Source organism: Dermacentor albipictus, chromosome 1, assembly GCF_038994185.2.
Source record: "Dermacentor albipictus isolate Rhodes 1998 colony chromosome 1, USDA_Dalb.pri_finalv2, whole genome shotgun sequence".
NCBI lineage: Eukaryota > Metazoa > Arthropoda > Arachnida > Ixodida > Ixodidae > Dermacentor > Dermacentor albipictus.
Genome location: NC_091821.1, coordinates 440,181,142 through 440,202,216, shown reverse-complemented (window position 1 = coordinate 440,202,216; position 21,075 = coordinate 440,181,142). Strand labels below are relative to the sequence as shown.

Genomic DNA, 21,075 nt, shown 5'->3' with positions numbered 1-21,075 from the left:
AACAGAAATTCCTAATGAAGTAAGCCGTTGCCGCTACGACGCATTACTGATGCTCCTTGCAAATAATAGGTAATTTGCTTCAAAATGAAAAACAGGATGATTGAGGCTGCACTTCTGTATATCTGTATATTTTCATTTTGATGACGTGAGAGCTTCGCAAATAAAAACACGCCGTGATTTAATCAGGCAAAGTGACTTCGCCCAACCGGCGCGTGAGAGAAACCAGATGCAAGCGGCATTAGAAAGTGTTCGGCGCTACAGGTAGAGACCTTAGATTATAGCCCCGTGCCAACAATTTTTCAGATTAATCCTGCTTAGTCTTGCCGCAAACATAAACAGAACTTGCAAGACAATGAGCCCTCACCGTATCCCGTGTGCCAGGCAACTCCACTAGTGCAATCGACAAATAGAAATTATTTTGGCTGTTTAGACCAAGCAAATAGCTTAGCGAAAGATGTCCAAATGACGCATCAAATCTGTTCCAAGGGCTGGCGAACTTCTAAAGGCATATGTTTTTAAAAGGAATGCATCTGGAATGGCTGATAATGGGCATAAAGTTCAGAAAAACAATATTCAGATCCAATGAGTTTGTTGGAATCAATGTAGGGCGAAGCTTTGGCGACGCATCTGATTAAATTTTCCACAACATGCACTCTCATTTATTTTTCATATGTTTAAGCAATGCAGTGCTCACAAGCCATGGCAAAATGCGCACACCGATCTGTCGAACGCAGTGTCAGACGTCTGCGCATCGATGCAACGAGGACGAAGGCCATGCTTATCCAAGGAGGAATGGCGATGACAGGCATGTGCAGAGTAGTAGGCCATATATATAGCAACGTTTAAGAATTCTGCACATCTCGTGTCACAATGGCATATGCCAATTCTGGAGGATTGATCAAAATGCGTCCACACCTTGCGGCACGTACTGAGATAGATATGCTTTTAGAGATAGATATGAGCCGACCTACAAAACAACTCATTCGTAATGACTTGATCACGTGTTCAAAGTAGCAGCTGTTAGCAAAACAACGCAATGCCTGCATCATGCGCCCCGTCTGATAGGACTACCTTGTTTGTTTCGAAGCAGCCCCTCAAAGGTAACGCAAGCGTAATATATCGATAGCTCTTTTTGTGCAGGGGCTCCATGTAAGTAGCGATTATGTAGTGAAAGAAAAGACCAGATAGTAAGAGCGTGGCAAATCCAACCCATCTATGCACACTTGTATAAGGAATGCCAAAACGAAAAACGAAAGCACCAACTTATTCTCGAAGTCAGCATTCACTCTGTAGTTAATGGTAGTGGTTTCTTGGCCATTCACTTCCGTTAAACACACCACGTAGAACCGGGCTGCGACTTGATTCAATAAAATCTTCGAGCTGCGCCTCAGTTCCCGGTTCTGATATTATGACCGATGGGTATAAACTCGCGTATAGAGCACACGTAGACATGCCAGTTATGTTTGTCAATGCTGTTAGGCTTCACAACTTCCATTTATAACACCCGCTCACAGTACTCGTAGAGGAGCGCTCGAATCGGGGTAGTTTGATTTCGAAATGAACCGACGCGGTTCAATTTATTGTATAGCTCTCGGTAAAAACGAGAAGAACGTTATAACACTGAAAAATGATCATCACTTTGGCTCCTTCGGAACGCTGCAGGATAAATATCAACACAGACTCAGCCAGGCATATATATATAAGGACATGCATAAATAAGATGTGCAAGTCTCAAGGTAGAAGCCCGTACAAACATTGGTGCTCGAAAAACAAAAAGAGGAAAAAAGCCGACGTAGAGTATTCATCAAGGTCCATTGTTCTTCCGGCATCTGGCTTGACTCCGAAGTTTGCCTTTTGTTTTCGCCAACTCCATCATGTCTACGCTAGAGCAAGCACGATGCCTATTCAATCTGCTGGGTGCGAGAAAGCGTCCGCACTTCTTTTCCGTATACCCTTCGTTCTAAGCTTTTGAGGGCATTGCAGTCTCTAGAATATCGAGTGGCTCACGCAGAGTCAGCACCGGTTTGTACAAGAAGTGGGCTGGATTTCATCCTGGATTTCAAAGGACAGTAGCACTGTTTTCTTGCCAGCAGGGACTCTTTCAGAGTGAGCTCTAGAAGAGCCCACCTCTAGCCCACTGCCTTCTAACCGGCATACAGCTCGCTTACAGGTACTTCGAATGTACAGAACAGTGGGCCTCAGCTTTTGGACGCACACCGAATGCGAGCCGTATTGATCGCGCTGCAAATTTCCGGCGTTTGTTTACCAATGCACCCCCTCCCCCTATTATCTATTAAATGTACTTACCTATTTGAGCACTGGCTAGTAAGAAGCGTGAATTACGTCGGGTCGTTCTAACACTCAATACAGGCTGCCAAGTTTCGAGAATGAGCTTCGAGCTTTTTTAGCGCAGCGCGTGGTCCCATCTGGCTCCTGTCTCATGGTCCGTACTTCTGTCAACCAAAGGACCTGGCAGGATTCCGTAAAGGCTACTCAACAATAGACCATATTCACACTATCAGTCAGGTGACAGAGAAATGTGCGGAATATAACCAACCCTTATATGTAGCTTTCATTGATTCCGAGAAAGCGTTTGATTCAGTCGAAACATCAGCAGTCATGGAGGCATAACGGAATCAGGGAGTAGACGAGCCGTACGTAAATATACTGAAAGATATCTATAGCGGCTCCACAGCCACCGTAGTCCTCCATAAAGAAAGCAACAAAATCCCAATAAAGAAAGGCATCAGGCAGGGAGATGCGATCTCTCCAATGCTATTCACAGCGTGTTTACAGGAGGTATTCAGAGACCTGGATTGAGAAGAATTGGGGATAAGAGTTAATGGACAATACCTGAATAACTTCCGATTCGCTGATGATATTGCCTTGCTTAGTAACTCAGGGGACCAACAGCAATGCATTCTCACTGACCTGGAGAGGCAATGCCGAAGGGTGGGTCTAAAAATTAATCTGCTGAAAACTAAAGTAATGTTTAACAGTCTCGGAAGAGAACAGCAGTTTACGATAGGTAGTAAGGCACTGGAAGTGGTAAGGGAATAGATCTACTTAGGACAGGTAGTGACTGCGGATTGGGATCATGAGACTGAAATAATCAAAAGAATAAGAATGGGCTGGGGTGCGTTTGGCCGGCATTCTCAGATCATGAACAGCAGGTTGCCATTATCCCTCGAGAGAAAAGTTTATAACAGCTGTCTCTTACCAGTACTCACGTACGGGGCACAAACCTGTGGGCTTACGAAAAGGGTTCTACCTAAATTGAGGAAGATACAAAAAGCTGTGGAAGGAATGATAGGTGTAGCGTTAAGGGATAAGAAAAGAGCAGATTGGGTGACGGAAGAAACGCGACTTAATGACATCTTAGCTGAAATAAAGAAAAAGAAATGGGTATGGGCAGGACATGTAATGAGGAGAGAATATAACCGATGGTCATTAGGGGTTACAGACTGGATTCCAAGGGAAGGGACGAGTAGCAAGGGACGGCAGAAAGTTAGGTGGGTGGATGAAATTAAGAAGTTTGCAGGGACAACATGACCCCAATTAGTACATGACCGGGGTAGTTGGAGAAGTATGGTAGAGGCATTTGGCCTGCAGTGGGCGTAACCAGGCTGATGATGATGATGGTCTCATCAGCCTTGCATCGGATAACAGCTATCACTTATCTTATCACTAAGATAAGTGATATCACAGCCAGATAAGATAGCTAGAATATGACAGCTATTACTTATCTTAATTTTTTTATGCAGTCGCCAACACACAGATGAGCCGTTCAATGACCCCTATGTTATCTGTGCTCGGTCTCCTGAAAACATTGCATCCTCTCGGAAATAGAGACCTCAGTTATGAGGAGAGCCGGACAGATTCCTTACGGCCACGTATTTATCAGTAGACTACCACCCTCTGCAACTTCACGATTTTAAAGCAAAGCATTCTTTGTCTCTTGTTTTCATGTAGTGGGTGCTTGCTGCTGGCTGTGGCTTTCATTCCGACAACATACAAGTCGGGCGCACTGGTTATTAGTGCAATATGCATTAATTTTAGCATTGCTTCCTTTGCGGTATCTATCGAACCCCTTTCACAATTTCACCCAGGTTGTTCGCAGCCTTGGGTCACTAAGTATATGTGCCGGCTTCTTTCTTGCAAAGCAGACAACATGGGCTGCTTGGTGATAGACCATGTAGACAGCTTTCAGGTGAGTGCTCTGCGGTCTAGTAGACAACTTTGGTCACTCGGTATCCACGATTGGGTGTGGGTGCTCGAACAGACAATCTTCGGCCCTGCATGCGTGATACAGGTACGTGTCCATTCTTGGCCAATCCCCCAGGAGGGGTTGCCAAATTGACACGAGAAGTATGTAACCTCAAATGTAATAAAATTATAGTGCCCCATTCGAAACAGGCGTCGCCGCTCGGCGGAGAGATATCGCAACACTGTTGGAGCCACGATACTAGAGTACTACGTAGTTTCAATTGGGGTACAGTGAGTACAAGATAAACTGGGCCGTCGTTATCTTTCGCACTGTTGTTGGCAGCGATATTACCACTTCGTGTGTCTGCGGTGGCAATACGGTGTGCCACTACATTTTTTAAATGTCAATCGCATTAACGTCGCCGTTCATGGTGATATTGGTTGGGCCGGAATTTTTTTTTTGCCACTGGTTATCTGTACTAGTATGCTACTTGGGCAGCTGGGTATGTCTAACAGGTAATGTGCGACTGGGTATGTTTCTGAACGGACAACTAGGGAAACTGGGTATGGGCAAGTGGGGCTCTGTCATTTGGGTATATTTACCGATAGACAACTTGGGTCACTGTGTAGGTACAAGTGGGTATTTTTTATTCAGTACGTTTCAAAATAGACAACATGGGCTTCTAGATATGTGCAACTGGGCGTATGCGAATGGGTATGTTTTCAAGTGGAGAACATGAGCCGTTTGTTATATGGCACTGGGTAGGTTCCTGAGTGGCCATTTAGAAGAAGAGCCAAAGGGACGAATTTAGCGATAAAATCGCATGGTCGAGAGTTAATTAAAGGGGAACATTTGAGCTGAGCATGCGCGGAGCTACAGAGAAGTGCACAAGTCAGCAGCAGAAGCAGCCGAGTATGAAGAAGGAAGTCAAGAAGGAAGGGATGCTTTACAATGGATTACATCCGTGCCAATAATCAGTTAATCGAGCAATCCGCACTGTACACTCAGCCTCTCTATATGGTTTTCATAGATTACGAAAAGGCATTAATTCTGTAGAGATACCAACAGTCATAAAGGCATTACGTAATCAAGTATTACAGACCGCTAACGTAAGTGTCTTGGAAAATGTCTACAGAGATTCCACAGCTACCTTACACTTGAAAAGTAGGAAAACACCTATAAAGAAAGTGTACAGACAGGGAGACACAATATCTCCAATGATATTCACTGCTTGCGTGGAAGAAGTATTCAAGCTATTCAACCGGGGAGTCTTAGAAGTAAGGATCGGCGGCGAATATATCAGCCACCTTCGCTTTACAGATGACATTGTTCTATTCAATGACACTGCAGACGAATTACAACAAATGATTGGGGACCTTAACAGAGATAGTGTAAGAGTGGGATTGAATATTAATATGCACGGGACAAAGATAATGATCAATAGCTGGGCAAGAGAAGAGTTCAAGATCACCAGTAATTATCTAGAGTCTGTGAAGGAGTCCGTTTACCTAGCTCAATTAAATACAGGGAACCCTGATTCACGAGAAGCAAACTTATAGAAGAATAAAAATGGGTTAGATCGCAGGCGGCAGACATTGTCAGCTCCCAAATGGACGCTTACCACTAACATTGAAAAGGAAGGTGTACAATCAGTGCATTTTACCGGTGCTGATATATGGGGCAGAGATATGGAGACTGCGAAAGAAGCTTGAGAACAAGTTAACGACCACGCTAAGAACGATGGAACGAAGAATGCTAGGCATAACGTTAAGAAACAGAAAGAGAGCAGTTTCTATCAGAGAGCAAACGGGTGTAGTTGATATTCTTATTGACATTAAGAAAGAAAAATGGAGTTAGGCAGGTCATGTAATGCGCAGGTTAGATAACCTTGGACCATTATGGTTACATAATGGGTACCGAGAGAAGGGAAGCGCAGTCGAGGACGTCAGAAGACTAGGTGTCGCACTGAAATTAGGAAATACGCGAGCGCTAGTTGGAATCTGTATACGCAAGACACGGTTAAATAGAGATCGCAGAGAGACGCTTTCGTCCTACAGTAGACATAAAATAGACTGATGACTGTTCTATGTCTGGCAGGGCCAAGTCTTCTTTCAAACACATCCGCACTGCCCTGAAGTTTACCTACATCCGCCTGTCCCCCTCGAATTCCTTCAAAACTAATACAGCTTGTAGTTATTCATGACCTAGTCGCAGCACCACACTGAGGAAAATACATATCCCAACGGTGCCACTGACAACCAGCACGTTGCTGAAACGCTGTCTACGAAAATTTCCTGCTTTCCATAGAGCGCACTTTGACCTCAACCTTGAAGCGCATCTGACATACGGTGTCACAGTGGCTCTTATGCCGAAGTCCTGTCAGCTAGAAGCGTCACGCTCTCAAGCCAGACATCCTTCGCTTCCAGCCAGACGTCCTTCGCGACACTGGCAATGGGAGCACATACCCAATACCCAATACAAGCATTCTCCCATAAAAATGAAATCCCACACAATGAAAGCGAGATTTATTCACTTCTCCGCGATGTAGGCCTAGGTTCCTTTTTACGATGCTGCCACGACTGAAAGCCGCTTCCTCGAACTCGCCCAGTCCTCAGCGTACCGGAGTCACGCATATGGAGAACGTGCATGCAAAAAGAAAAACAAACAGAACAGCCAAAAGTCTGCGGAAACTGTAACCTCAGATGTGCTCTAAGCCCTTCCCTATTATCTGTTCTTTTCGCGTGACTTAGCGACCGCTTCACATAAATAAGGTGACATGTATGGCCGATCTTGTGTGCGGTCTTTCTGCACGATGAGGCGCTTCGCATTCGGTTGGCCGAGAGAGAATTTATCTACATGCGTGGCACAAAATTCGCACCAAGGTAGATTACGCTAACCAGCTAATCTGCCGCTGGCCAGACAGAAATAAAGAGTGCCATAAGTTTACTGTGGGGCAACAGAAATAAAGGACGCGTATGTAGAAGAACAGGGGCGCTATAACGTAAAACTATTCCAAACTTTTCTATTCCGATTCGGCAATCAGCCCTCCGCGATTACTGAAAAACTTTTTTGGACCTCCCCCACTTCACCTGTATGTCACGCGACGTCACGAAAACCGCGATAGATCCCCATCTGATATGACGTCTACACACTGATTATGCGTGATTAGACCGAACAAAAGTAAAATAGTTATTTCTGATTCGACGCCTTTTCGCCTTTAGCCCTCTGCCATAGGTCAAAAATTTTCGGGCTGCACCCACTTCACCACCTGTGCCGCGACGTCACAAACCTGCACAAACTCACCGCGTCAAAGTGAGGCGTACGCGTTAAGGATGCATTAATATGCCGAACAACAGTGAATTTTCTTCTGAATAGCCGCACGCTGCTCCGTTCCGAAAGGAATAAAAGATGGCTGCGCCGATCGCTCAGGCACTGGCGATTCGCACCTGCTGGAGAGCATGGGCTTATTTGCGTGTACTAAAACTTTTTGCGTTGCCGTGTAACGTGTTCGAGCAGCTTCTGTATGTTTACGACCTTGTTCTACCAACTCGTGTGCCGAGGATCCGTTTTAGCGTCATTCTTTAGCCTCCGTTGCATGCCACCGCAATTGTCGACGAGCCACCGCAAGGGAAGAAGGGAAAAGTGGACCAATCACAGACGCTGGCACCACCCTCTTCGTCCGGTTATCAATTTTCAGTGCAGTGGCTCCGATTCATCGAATTCCTCTCCACTTGAGCGTGCTCCTTGCCTCTTGTGAGCCTATTAGATAGGACAAGCCGCTCAGTGTAAGCAATGTTATTCGTTTTTCAAGCAAACAAAAGCGACCTCCTATGAACGAGGAGTGCGTTTGATTGGTCTGTTGAGACAACGTCATGAGCGCTCGTAACTACCATATTTCCCATGTGGGTTCTGCTCTTGCATTTCACTTTATGGATCTAATGTTGAAAAACAACGTTTTTACATCTGCCTTATTTATGATCCATAAAAAGGGTTCTTATTTTTACCCATGAGGCTAACATTTCACGAAGGTTATTCGCATGATGTAGCTTCAGTAGAATGGCCGCAACAGCTTTGAAATAACTAAACCTCCAATCACTGGCAAAAACTCTCGCGATAGAAATACATTTGATTTGAAATAGAGTCACTGTACTGCAATTATAAGTGGTTGTCACCTTTTTCCAATATTTATGCAGGCGAAAAGCACCCGACGCAAACAGGATACATTCAGTGGGGAGGTCGAATGTGCCCGACAGATCTGGTTGAAGAATTTGTTGACGACACCCAAGTTCTCCATAGTTTCCAGAAGAAAATCAGCACTTCAGAAGCCAGCTTGTGCAGGTAATTATAGAATATTCTATCGAAGAGCCACTTTCTGTGATATGAGTATTTCTTAGACTAGAAACCAATGGAAACAACTTTATGTTTACGCTTTTCAGAAAGTGTCCTTATTCTACAGCAGATCTCTACGCACTAACCAAGCAAACGTTGGCCACGCTGCACTAAACTTACACCATCTTACTGTTGCGTAGGCCCAACAAGGACTACCTTTCCTGTGGAAGTAATGATGACGCTGCCACAGCAATTAGATGACATGGGAAAAAACGAAATATTTGATTAGAGTTACAGGCCAGTTCTTCTTCTAACAAATCTTCCAGTTACAAAGCTTTCAACAGTGCTCGGCACAGTTTAGACTTGCACTTCCGGTGTCGGCGCTTTTCTCGGCAGAAACTTCAAGCGACAAAAAATTCTTAGAAAATGAACTGAATCAAGTTGCTTTGGAAGGAAAACAAACCACATAAACTGCTGCATAGCTCGCGATGGCAACAGATCTCAGTCTAGTGAATTTGGCACTTAGGAGTGCCTCAGTCAGGTTTTAAAGAGCAACCCTTGAAGAAAAATTGCCACTTAAGAACTACTGCTTGGAAAATGCCATATCAGTGTTATGCTCTCACATTAAAGCACCATTAATGTCTCGGTCCTTTGCGTAGTAAGTCCAGGATAACGTAAAGTACGCGGCCCTAAAGCACTCCCGCGAGCTGAATAACAGAACACACATTCTTATCAGTAAGGGAAAACGCTTCTTAAGTGGCTGTTGTTTGTGTCGGACAGTGGCCTCCACTTATCGCCCAACCTGGGTACACGCCAGCAAGCGTGTAAACAGCACAAACTCGAGGAGTAGTACCTCGTCCCTATTATTTCATGCAGTACACTGCCAAGCTAAGACAGTGCCAAAGCATGGATGCATGTTCTGGCATAAAAAATATCACCTTTGTTTTAGCAGTATTGTGTTGGCTATTCTTGAAGTTGACGAATACGGCCGTACGTTATCAGTTCACAGTGATTTTAACGAAGCCACTAGTCATTCAACAACGAATCAATTACTGTTGGGAAGAAGCGTAGCTTCAACCCTCGCTCGCGGCTTGACGAAGAGTAGAGCGCCTTTGACGGTACTCGTGCACCGAACTGCACGAACTCCGATGCACTGAAAAACTTCAGCGCATTGTCGCTGCCCACGGACCCTCCAGAATAGTGAAAGTAGCTTTCAGACTCTTAGCGTGAAGATAAGCGCTGCAGGGTAGGTGTCTCAAGCACTTCGTCCAGCTCATCATAGCAGATTCACAGTGAAGGAACGAGGCCACAAATGGGTGGTGTTCAACACGAAGCTGTTGCCGTTTCTGTAGTCGTCGGCTCACGGTTAAGTACCCGGATGTCGTGTGTTCCGAAAAGATTGTGTCCTCTCAACACGATTTTGTTTACTTTACGTATTTTGGTGACGCATTTCAGCGGCCAAGCGAACGTGCGCTCAAAGAATGCGGAAAACGTTGATAAGGACAGACACTCCGAAAAGCAGGCGATAGAAAAGAAATAAATGTACTGAGGTAAATTACAGCATGTTACCTGCTGCATGTACGTGGTCTTTGAAAGTAAAAGAGTGGTCACTATCTTTTGTAAGTGCATAGCGAACCACTTGTGGGGTGGAAGTGCTGCTTGCTGGGCCACTTGGTTCGTACGGACACTTGAGAAAGCCGGCGTATAAATTGAGACACAAACACCACCGAAAGGGAGACACCACAAGGCAGCTGCAAACATGACGGAAAGTAGACACCACAACACTGCTGTTGTGGTCTCTCTCCCAGCGTTGGGGTGTCTCTTCTTTCCGTCGTGTCTGCGTGTCAATTTCTTTTCGCTGTTTTTTTCATGTTTCACTAATGGAGGCCATATTAACTGTCTGCAGTTTCGTTGAGAAGACACTCTAAGCCTTAAGAAACGCAAACAACTCAGAAATGTAGTATGTATAAGTGCTCTCGGTTATGATTTCTTTTTTTTTGCAACTACTGATTTTCTTTTTATTCCGGTACTGTGACTTAAGAGCTTCAATTTTCCTTTCTGTTTGTTACCAATATTGTGGCCATAATGGCTACGATGGGTGTTCTGAAATGTTTCGGTGAAACTTTCAGGTGTTGCTTAGGATGAAAAAAAAGGCCTTCAGGCCGAAACGTTGATAAGCATCACCCCCGATACCTCGTGAAATTTTTCTGAGTTTTTAAGCGAGAGGGTGAACAGGTGGAGATGAACTTCCTGGAACGCTTCACCTCCAGCGTATGGACGGCATGCTCGCAAATTTCAAATTGATCACCGTCTTCCGACTACAATATTTCGTCAGTTTGGAAGATTCTTAACATTGAAGACTGTAAACCAAAATATTTGCAGACCCATGAATGACTAATCCCCATAAAGTTCAGGCACAAACGGAGTACGAATAAAAAATATAAACACTAGATGCTACGCAGACCAGAGCGACGCTTTCAAAAGACCTCGCGCACATTTTAGCTTGAGGAATCTCCATGTAGAATTAACAAGAGGGCCGACTGTTTGATTTGTTAAAAGATTTAGGATTTACTACGATATGTATTTATATTTTGGAAATTGTACAGCATGCTCTCATCGCTTGTTGCTTGTAACCAACTTTTTGAATATAGCGATATGTCTTCCTCATTTTGCAATTGCAAGAGTGTCCTAAAATGCATCCTGCAATGAATTATAAATGCGCAAGACTATTTATACAGCCAACTTTACGTTACGATCAGTAATGTGTTAGGTAAAAGCGTCCTGAAACAAATTGAATCCCTTGCTCGTACTACTTGAGCAACTACTTAAAGCATGCTGCCTCTGCGGTTTTTACTAAGCGATGCGCAGGTTCAAGCGACAGGAAGTTTTGGCCAATCCACTGCTCACACGGGCGCTAAAGGAGAGACAGGACAAATGCGGGTGAGTTTATTGACCCTGCAATGCGCGCAGAAACCGGCGGCACTTATTTTCCTCCACTCCCCCAGCGTAGAATAGAATCCGCGATAGTTCGACTCGGCGAAATATTCGAACCATACAAACAAACGTTTTCGCCTCTCCCATACAATCATGCACAGCAACACGACCACAAAGAATCGCTCCGACTGACCAAATTGCAATCCCCAACGCAAAGACTCTCACGTACTAATAGAGTACCATGTTCAATCTCGTGCTCATGCGCGATCGCACTAACTGAAATGGATTGTATTCACGCTGGGGTGAGGGAAGTGCCGTTGAACTACGAAGGGACGCTGGAGCGGCCTGCATTTCCGTAATGACAATGGAACGGGCCCACAGTCATGCCTCGGTTGGTTGCCAAAGGAACCTCCACTCCCTTTCGATCGAAATGCGTGCCACGCGAAATACCCTCTCAAACAACGCTGGTTCACCAATTGTAGAGCGTTTCTTGTTTCGGACACTGGTGGAACGAAAAGCTTCTTCTTTCTTGGTGACCGTTGCGCAACAACAGTTCGTTGAGCGGTTATAGGTGTGCGTTAAGGAACCACAGGGGGTTAAAATCATTCCGGGGCTTTCCAGTGTGACGTATCCCACGGCCTGTGAGCTAGTTGAAGACGTTAAATTATTCTTCTGTTCATCAAGACTTATGTCCACCTCTTGTAGCTCTTCGATACGAGAAAAAGCCGGGCGGTGGTGTGGGTGGCTGTTGTAGAACGTTTTAGGGCGGGTGACCGCTCTAATGGCCTACCTTTACTTTTTCCAGAGAATTTACCGAGAACGAAGCGAGATAGGAGTATTTCAAAAACGGCGGTACTCAACAAAACTCGAAAATGTCCTTTCTTGTTAATTTACAGGCGGTGAGTGTTGCGTAAATTAGTGTCCACCTGCTCGTAATTGTTTCCCAGCTTTGCTGTCCGGCTACACTTTGCCGAGGTTCAGTACATGCATATTCAGGTGAAATAGGATCGATGTCTGTGAGGAAGAGCTTCATACCCCGAATATGCGAAACTTACTTTTAAGTTAACACTTCATGCTGTTACATCTCAGAGGACCTATTAGCGTGGAAGACAGGTGGGGCGCAATCTAGCTAACAGAATCGAAAAGTGAGTAAAAGTGAGCGCTGCAAGAATAGGGGCCCCAGCCTGAGTGCCCAAGTTATCAAAGTCGCGAAATATGATTGAGAGCCGCGGCTCTGTCGACCTTTTTCGCGGAGTAGTTTGCGCTAAGGGAAAGAGATAACGCTTTTGGCGACGCGCCAGAGATTGCCTCAAGAAAAAGAGCACGATTGCGAAACTACTACCGCTTCTGCACTGCTATTCTGCGATCAGCTGTGGGAATTACAACTGTGTGATCACTAACGCGCCCATAACCATATATGCTGAACAATCTTCGAGGGAATAGGGAATATTTGTACAGTTCATTGTAAAAATAGTTACCTGCGTATCAAGGAATATACTGAATCTGTGTGTCAAATTTCATGGCCGCTATTACACAATGACTTGCCAAGCCATTCGCGATGCACAGCATTTCTTCAGGATAAAGAAATTCCCTTATCCACTAACTTTGTATCGCTACGCTCCAAAAGAAAGATTTTGAACTCGGAGCGTCGGCAAGAACGAGTACCGCTCGTTACATGATTACGAAAGGAGTTGCGCCACTTCCTCGCATGGCAGGTTTCTCGCACATCATCCACACACATTAACCCTAAATCACAATCAAACTTACCGAAGCTATCACACACGTGTTAAGAATAAGTGAATGGGTGCAATCTTGAATCAATGCGCACAGAGAGAGAGAGAGAGAAGGAGAAAGAAAACATTTATTTCTAGCCAAGTGGGGTGAGTCCTACCCGGAGACCTTAATTCAGGGCCCATTTGGCTCGCACCACTCTGCGTGCCTGCTGGACCAGCCGTCGCTGCTCTTGCAGGCATAAGCCAGTGAGCGCAGTCGCCCAGAAAGAAGGTGAAGGTACGCCGATGTACCTTGCTCCCAGAAGGAAGGTACACCGACAGCGAACAAATGTTTGAAGCTGAACGTTGCGAGACGGTTCGCAGAGTAACCACGTGCCAAGCCAGAATATATATTTGCTACAAGCTATTACGAAGTACAGAAAACAAGTATGCATAGTATGCACGTACGTCATTCAAGGATACTCCGCGACTTCCGGTTTACGACGGCGACATGTTGGGGAATCTATAGGGCTATGCGCGCACCTGTTGATAAGGTTCCCCAAGATGGCGGAAGGTAGCGGAAGCAGACGACAGCAGCGGATGTGACGTCAAGTGCATACTATGATACCGCCACTGAGCACACCCGCGAGCGATGAGGCAAAAAGTAAACGACCGTAGTGACTACAGCGAGGAACGTTGCTCAATCAGAAACGGGACAAGCTGCAGCTTCTACGTGATTGACAAATAAAGGGCGAAAATAAAAATGCCCTAATCTTGATTTAATTCGAAAATGGAGAGTTTTGGGAGCTTGGAATGCATTTTAAGTGCCGGCGCTAGAGGAAGCACCGTATGCAGTGCTCGCATCGTTTGTACAACCCGCAATGAGCTCCAAAGGCGCTTTCGTGTCCTCCAAAGCCGTGTGGAAAGCTTCGTTTCGTCCACCCGATCAACATCCACGATACCTGCTGAAAGAGACGTTTGCTTAGTCGCAGCGTGGAAGGCTCATACAAAAGAGAGAGAGAAAGGCAAAGGAAAGACAGGGAGGTTAACCAGAGATTATCTCCGGTTGGCTACTCTGTACTGGGGGAGGGGAAAGGGGAAGCGATAGGTGAGAGGGAGAAGGATTAAAAAAAAAGGAAACTACACACACACGCACGTACACACAAACTGTTTCTGTGGGCACTGTCACGCAGCCCGCAAAGGCGTTCCTACTGTGATGCAGTGCACCGTACAATCCTGAGTCACACAGTGAAATCACAATCTGTCAGAAAGTCCAGTGTCTTTTAAATACCGCAGCAGCGCCTTCATAGCCGATAGCGCTGATGTTCGCGTAGGCCAGTGTCCAAGGATCTTGTTTTCGGACAGTGGGCGCTTGTCCAGTTTGTCTAGGGTGGCTGAGAGGACTGCTCTTTGCGGGTTGAAACGAGAGCACTCACAAAGAAGGTGCGCGATTGTTTCATTGCACCCGCAGAAGTCACAAAGTGGGTTGTCGGACATTCCGATAAGAAAGGAGTACGCATTTGAAAATGCTACTCCAAGCCACAGACGAACTAGAAGGGTACAGTCGCGTCGTGGAAGTTCGGGCGGAATACGGAGTTGTAAAGTAGGGTCCAGGGTATGAAGTCGTGCACTTGTGAAATCGGATGAATTCCACTGAGCTAATGTCAGGTCGTTTGCCAGTACGGCAAGTTTTTTCGCTGCGTCGGCTCTCGAAAGAGGAATGGCAACGCACCTGACGCCGTCATGGGCAGATCGGGCAGCTGCGTCTGCTCGATCATTGCCGTGTATGCCACAGTGACTAGGCAACCACTGATATATGATGTCGTGTCCTTCGTCAACTATGCGATGGTGTACTTCTCTGATCTCTGCGACGAGCTGTTCATGTGATCCATGACGCAGTGCTGAGAGTACACTCTGTAGGGCTGCCTTGGAATCACAGAAGACTGACCATGCATGCGGTGGTTCCTCCTGAATGAAATGGAGAGCCGCACGCAAGGCTACCAGTTCAGCAGCTGTCGTTGATGATACATGCGACGTTTTTAGCTGTATTTCGATGCATCTTGTTGGTATCACCACAGCAGCAGCTGAACTTGCAGATGTGACTGAGCCATCGATGTAAACGTGTACGCGGCCGCTGTGCACCTCGTGTATAAGTTGTAATGTGGCCTGCTTCAGGGCAAACGACGGCATGTTAGCCTTTTTAGTGATTCCTGGGATGGTCAGGCGTACTTCAGGTCTGTGCAGGCACCATAAAGGTGTGGATGGTCTTGCTGCAGGCATGTAGTTCATTGGCAATGAGGTGCGATTGGCAACAATCATACGACTGATAGCTGCGTGTGGCCTTTCGGCGGGTAGAGCGGCAAGGTGGTGAGAAGGTAGTCGGGCAACGTGGCGAATATGCGCTCTGAGAGCGTCGGTTACCAAGTACGTTGTTATTGGGTGATCTCGAGCTATGACAATCGTTGCCGCTGTAGACGCACACCTCGGAAGGCCGAGACACGTCCTTAGGGCTTGAGCTTGTAGTCCCTGGAGTACACGCAGGTTTGTTTTGCAGGTGTCTCCAAGCACAGGGAGGCTGTATCTTGCGAAGCCGAGGAACAAGGCGTTATAAAGCTGCAGCATTGATCGCACCGATGTGCCCCATGACTTTCCGCCGAGAAACTTGAGGAGATGTATTATTGTCAGCAACCTCTTCTTTAGGTATGAAACGTGCGGGCTCCATGATAGGTCGCGGTCGATAATTACCCCTAAAAGGCGGTGTTTACGTGCATTTGCAACTGCTTGTCCGTTGACACTTACAGAATAACGCTTCATTGCCTTCCGAGTGAAAGTAACAAGGCAGCATTTCTCTGAAGACAGCTCTAAGTTCTGTTTTCGCAAGTACAGTGATGTTAAGGTAGCTGCCTTTTGTAGCCGTGCTCGTACCTGCAGTCGTGTTACAGCAGACGCCCAAATGCAGATGTCGTCGGCATACATTGACACTTGAACTGTGTTGGGCAAGCATCTGACTAGGCCAACGAGCACTAGGTTGAATAGCGTCGGGCTCAACACTCCGCCTTGCGGTACTCCACAGAACGTTTGGTGTTGAGTCGTGGCGCCTTCCTCGGTCATCACGAAGAAATGCCTGTCAGTCAAATAACTGCACAGCCACTGAAAAGTGCGGCCACCGATTCCTGCTTTAATCAGAGCCTCTATAATGGCATAATGTGCTACATTGTCATAGGCGCCTTTTATGTCAAGGAATAATGCCGCAGTGAGTCGTTTCATCCGTTTTTGATGTTGAACATACGCGACCAAATCGATGACATTATCTATGGATGAGCGCCCACGCCGGAAGCCAGCCATAGCATCTGGGTACACGTTGTAACTTTCCAGGTACCATTCCAGGCGCGTCAAAATCATTCGTTCCATTATTTTCCCTATGCAGCTGGCCAGAGCGATGGGGCGGTACGATGACAAGTTTAACGGTGATTTACCAGGTTTGAGAAGTGGAACCAAGCGGCTGCATTTCCATTCACGTGGAACCAAACCGTTGCGCCAAGACTCGTTGTAAAGGTTTAGCAGCATGAGGCGTGCATTCTGCCCAAGATTGGCGAGCGCCACATAGGTAACGCCGTCCGGCCCAGGTGACGAAGAGCGCCTGCAAGTCGCTAGTGCCGCTTCAAGCTCCTCCACCGAAAACATTACATCCATGCGGGAGTCCCGTGGCACAGGAGTGGCACATGGTGTAAGGGCGCGTTGAGGCTGCGAGCTGGCAAGTCTTGAGCAAAATTCTTCGGCAACGTCTATTTCGCTGCGACCTTGTTGCAAAGCGAGGGACTTAAAAGGAACACGCTGTTGCGGTGATACACGAAGTCCACGCACAGTTCTCCATATCTGAGATAATCGCTGACGTGGATCCAACGACTCGCAGAAACGTTTCCATCTTTGAGATTGAAGTGCATCAATGCGGCGTTGAATCTTCTTTTGCATCCGCCTTGCCTCTCTCAGATCATGGATGGATTTGGTTCTCCTGTATCTTCTTTCAGCCCGCCGGCGAACTGCTCGTAATCGCTGCAATTCGGCTTCAAATTCTTCGTATTTCGGGAAAGGCTGAAAAGCACGCGTAGTATCTTGCATGGCTTTTTGAATTTCGTTTTCCAGACTTGAATGGTTCCCTTGCTGACATACTTCCTCCATGTGCGACCGAAACGCCGACCACTCAATTCTCCGGAGTGTCGTGGAGGGGCATTTAAATAGTCCCTTGATCTTCAGGTACGTCGGAATGTGGTCGCTTCCACGGGATTCGATGTCTGGAAACCATTGCACGTTTCTTGCAAGACGCCGAGAAACCAGGGTCAAGTCAAGGCAGCTGCTGTATGTAAGCCCGCGTAAATATGTTGGGCTACCATCATTGAGGCAGTGAAGGTCGTGCTGTGTGGCAAAGGATGCTAGTTTCCTTCCCCTGGAGTCCATCTTCAAGCTCCCCCAAAGCGGATGGTGAGCATTAAAATCTCCGGTGAGAATCGTAGGGTGGGGTGTCGCTGATAGCACGTCGTGCAGTCGTTTAGAGTCGAATCCGCGTGAAGGAGCAAGGTAAACAGCAACGAGTGTGAACGTAAACTTGTTCGTTTTCACAATTAAACAAACGTACTGGTTGTCGTCGTGCGGCGGGACTGGGTGCAACACGTATGTCAGATCACATCTAATATATACAATTACCTTGCTTACATCACCACAGGTAGAGGACATGAATGCCTCATAGCCAGAAATGCGTATAACATTCTGCACGTTCGGTTCGCAAATCACAAGTATGGGAAATCGGTTTTCGAAAACGTAGTGTCTGAAATCTGAAATTCTCGATTTGAGACCACGGGCATTCCACTGCAGTAAAGATGCTTTCTTGACTTCCTTGTGGAAGGGCAGCGAGGGGCGGGCCATGGTGCTATGCGATGCTTTCAAGTACTGGAGTCAGCGCGTCCAGCACTTGCAGTGCGCTACGAGCTGCCGGAGTGTCCATGTTTGTCAGTAGTAGACGCATGACATTCGTGAGGGATTTGAGCATAGCAATCACTTGTGAATCCTTGTCTCGCACTTGGTCAACTGAAGTGACAGTTGACGTTAAGTGGCGAGTCATGTGCTGTGCCTCTGGCGCGTGGAATGTCTTCGGCAGTGCTGGCCACACCTCACTTGATGAAGCAGGAATAGCAGGGCCGCTTTTATCGTTGACATTCGTGCTGTTACTAGAGACAGATGGAACAGGAGGTGGCGTTGCCGGACGAGACTTTTCCCTTGAACCGAAAGAGGATGTCGTAGACTTTCGTTTCCGAGAGTGGTGTCGCCTTATCGCTGCAGAAGCATCTCTGTGTGATGAGCCGTCTCTGGCCATTTTCCGCAAGATTTTCTGCTCTTTCTTTAGGCGTGGACAGTCTTTTGAGGATGCGACGTGTGGGCCTTGACAATTAGGGCACTTGAGCTCTGTTGCACGGCAGGTGTCCGTGTCGTGTTGGTTGGAACATCGTGGGCATGTCGCTGTATTTCGGCAGACAGCGCTCACATGTCCAATTCTTTGACACCTTCTGCACATAAGTGGTTTGGGTACGAAAGGTCGTACCACATGCCGAAAATGTCCGACCTTTACATGTGACGGTAGACAGTCACCTTTAAACACGAGCCTTACACAGGTCGACTTGCCGAGGCGCCGAGCTTGTAGTAAGGCAACACCATCAGTGGCAGGTTTGATTAAAATTGGCAGGTCGCTGTCGCTAATCGATGTGTCAATATCATAAACGACACCAGCCGTGGTTTCGTTGTCCTGTGGAAAGAGGTAGTGGACGTTGATGTTGCCCAGGAGCTTTACTGCCATCAAAGCATTGATTGCGCTTTGGTTATGGACATCAATAGCCAGGACGTTCTTTCGAGTGTTAATTCTGATATCTTTGATTTCTCCTGGGACAAGAGCCTCCAGAGAAACGGAAATCGCTAGTCTATTAAGGCGGTTGAGGTTGTCGGCGGGTGTGTCCGGCACAAAAAGAATAGTGTGCGCAGATGGCCTTCGCTGTGGCATGACGGTAGACTTACTTGACGAAGACCGTCCGCTGATGTTTCTTCTCTTGGCCTTGCGATGTACCACTCTTTCGAAGCCTTCGTCATCTGAGGCGTCATCACTTGAGCAGGAGTACAGCGCAGTGTCCTCGCTGTCAGCTTGACTCGGTGGGCAATTTCTCTTCCTCGGGCCGGTACCTGCCGAAGCAGTCACGTCGCGGCGGCATTCTGCCGACTCCACTTCCATTGCCGTGGCAATGGGAACGGCGTCACCCAGTAAAACACGGGAAAAAGCCGAAAATACTGCAGCGCGAAGTAACAGTGGTCCCTACGAGAATCACTTCGTCTTCCTCCAGTCCGGCTCATACAAATTTATTGTAAACACGGAGTCATGGAGGCTGCCGAGGCAGGCAATGGCCGCGTCACCGCGTGATCGAACCTGGCGACGTCTTCGGGATCGCTGGGGAAAAGGTCTATAGGCACTTTGCGTTCGCCAGCGCCCTCCAGCATGATGATAGTGATGTTTATTGGCATCCCCTTTGAAATGTGTTGGATACAAATAGTTACCTGAACTGTTTGATTTGTTCAAGTTTTACTACATTCATGGCCAACTAGCATTTCGTCTATTTGATGTCGATCTTAACTTTCGCATTTAAAACCTCTGTAACTAAATTTCAGATTACGTACCATTACCTATGCTTGCAATGACTCCAGTTCTATAAATGTATTTTCTGCTTTTATAGCGAAACAGTCAATGACTAGGACCCCGGGATTTATTTGTGGTGTAACGTTGATAGAAAAGTATCATCATCTAAGGCTTATTAACCCCAAAGTCAATGGCTCATCAAGGCAGACGCTCCAAGCACTGAGCGAAGTGAAGCGAACAGTGCATGCATTATTTGTAATTGTACGTACAACATGCAGAACAGTATACGTTTTGTTAAAGAACAAACTCAAAACAAGGTTAAGGGGTTTTGCGTGCCAACACCACTTTCTGATTATGAGGCACGCCGTAGTGGAGGACTCAGACAATTTCGACCACCTAGGGTTCTTTAACGTGCAACTAAATCTAAGTACACGGATGTTTTCGCATTTCACCCCCATCGAAATGCGGCCGCCGTGGCCCGGATTCGATCCCGCGACCTCGTTCTCAGTAGCCCTACGCCATAACCACTCAGTAACCACGGCGGGTAACAAGCTCAAAACAAGCATCCGAACCAAATAATTGATGATAAGCTGCTCCTGTGCCTACATGCAATGAGAAGCACGTAGCGCACCCCACATAACTTTCCGGTTAAAGAATGCTGTTGTGCAAGCTAGCGCGGCGGCTGCAGCTTGACTGTAAAATATCACGCAGGGAGTGACGCAACTACAGTTTCGTACCTAAAAGAATCTGTCTAGCAACTGATTTGTTTTGTGACAGTGCTGTGGGACGTACGCGTATAGTGAGCACTCCTGAAGAGCAGCATGCTTACGAAGCACGGCGAATTTCCCTTCTCCCTGGTCCACTGCTTGTAGGTGCACCAAGCATCGGCGCAAGCCGTTTTCGCAAATCTCGATGGTATTTTTATTTACATCGCCTGCATCCAGTTTACCGTGTGTGCTTCTCCCACATACCGTTTTATGATTTCTGGTTGTCTACTTACACGTTCGATTGCCCTGTACTTCGTTGCCAACTTTCTTGACCTCTTTCTCCATTCCGTTACCACGATATACAGGTACGGGTATTTGTGCTCTGTAGCGAGACGTTTCACCGATGTTCCTTAGTTTCTCTTCAAATCTAATTTTGTTCCGTGTTTCGCTGCCTTCAAAAAAGACCCAACCTATGTGATCTTGCACAGACTAATTTGTAATTTTGCTATGGGCCAC

At 46.7% G+C, this 21,075-nt stretch overlaps 1 protein-coding gene and 1 long non-coding RNA gene across 4 annotated transcripts in view; one reads left to right on the top strand and one right to left on the bottom strand.

The window, feature by feature from the left end:
• LOC135919946 (neural cell adhesion molecule 2-like) overlaps nucleotides 1-21,075 on the bottom strand; it is a 284,587-nt gene that overhangs the window by 82,398 nt on the left and 181,114 nt on the right. The gene's annotated exons all lie outside the window — the stretch shown is intronic.
• LOC139059151 (uncharacterized) overlaps nucleotides 8,407-21,075 on the top strand; it is a 62,936-nt gene continuing 50,267 nt past the window's right edge. Inside the window, exons 1-2 of one of the 2 annotated variants that reach the window (XR_011513960.1) lie at nucleotides 8,407-8,545; nucleotides 11,395-11,476. This is a non-coding gene — a long non-coding RNA (uncharacterized lncRNA). The remainder of the gene's footprint in view (nucleotides 8,546-11,394; nucleotides 11,477-21,075) is intronic. The other variant, XR_011513959.1, reaches the window with a different exon arrangement.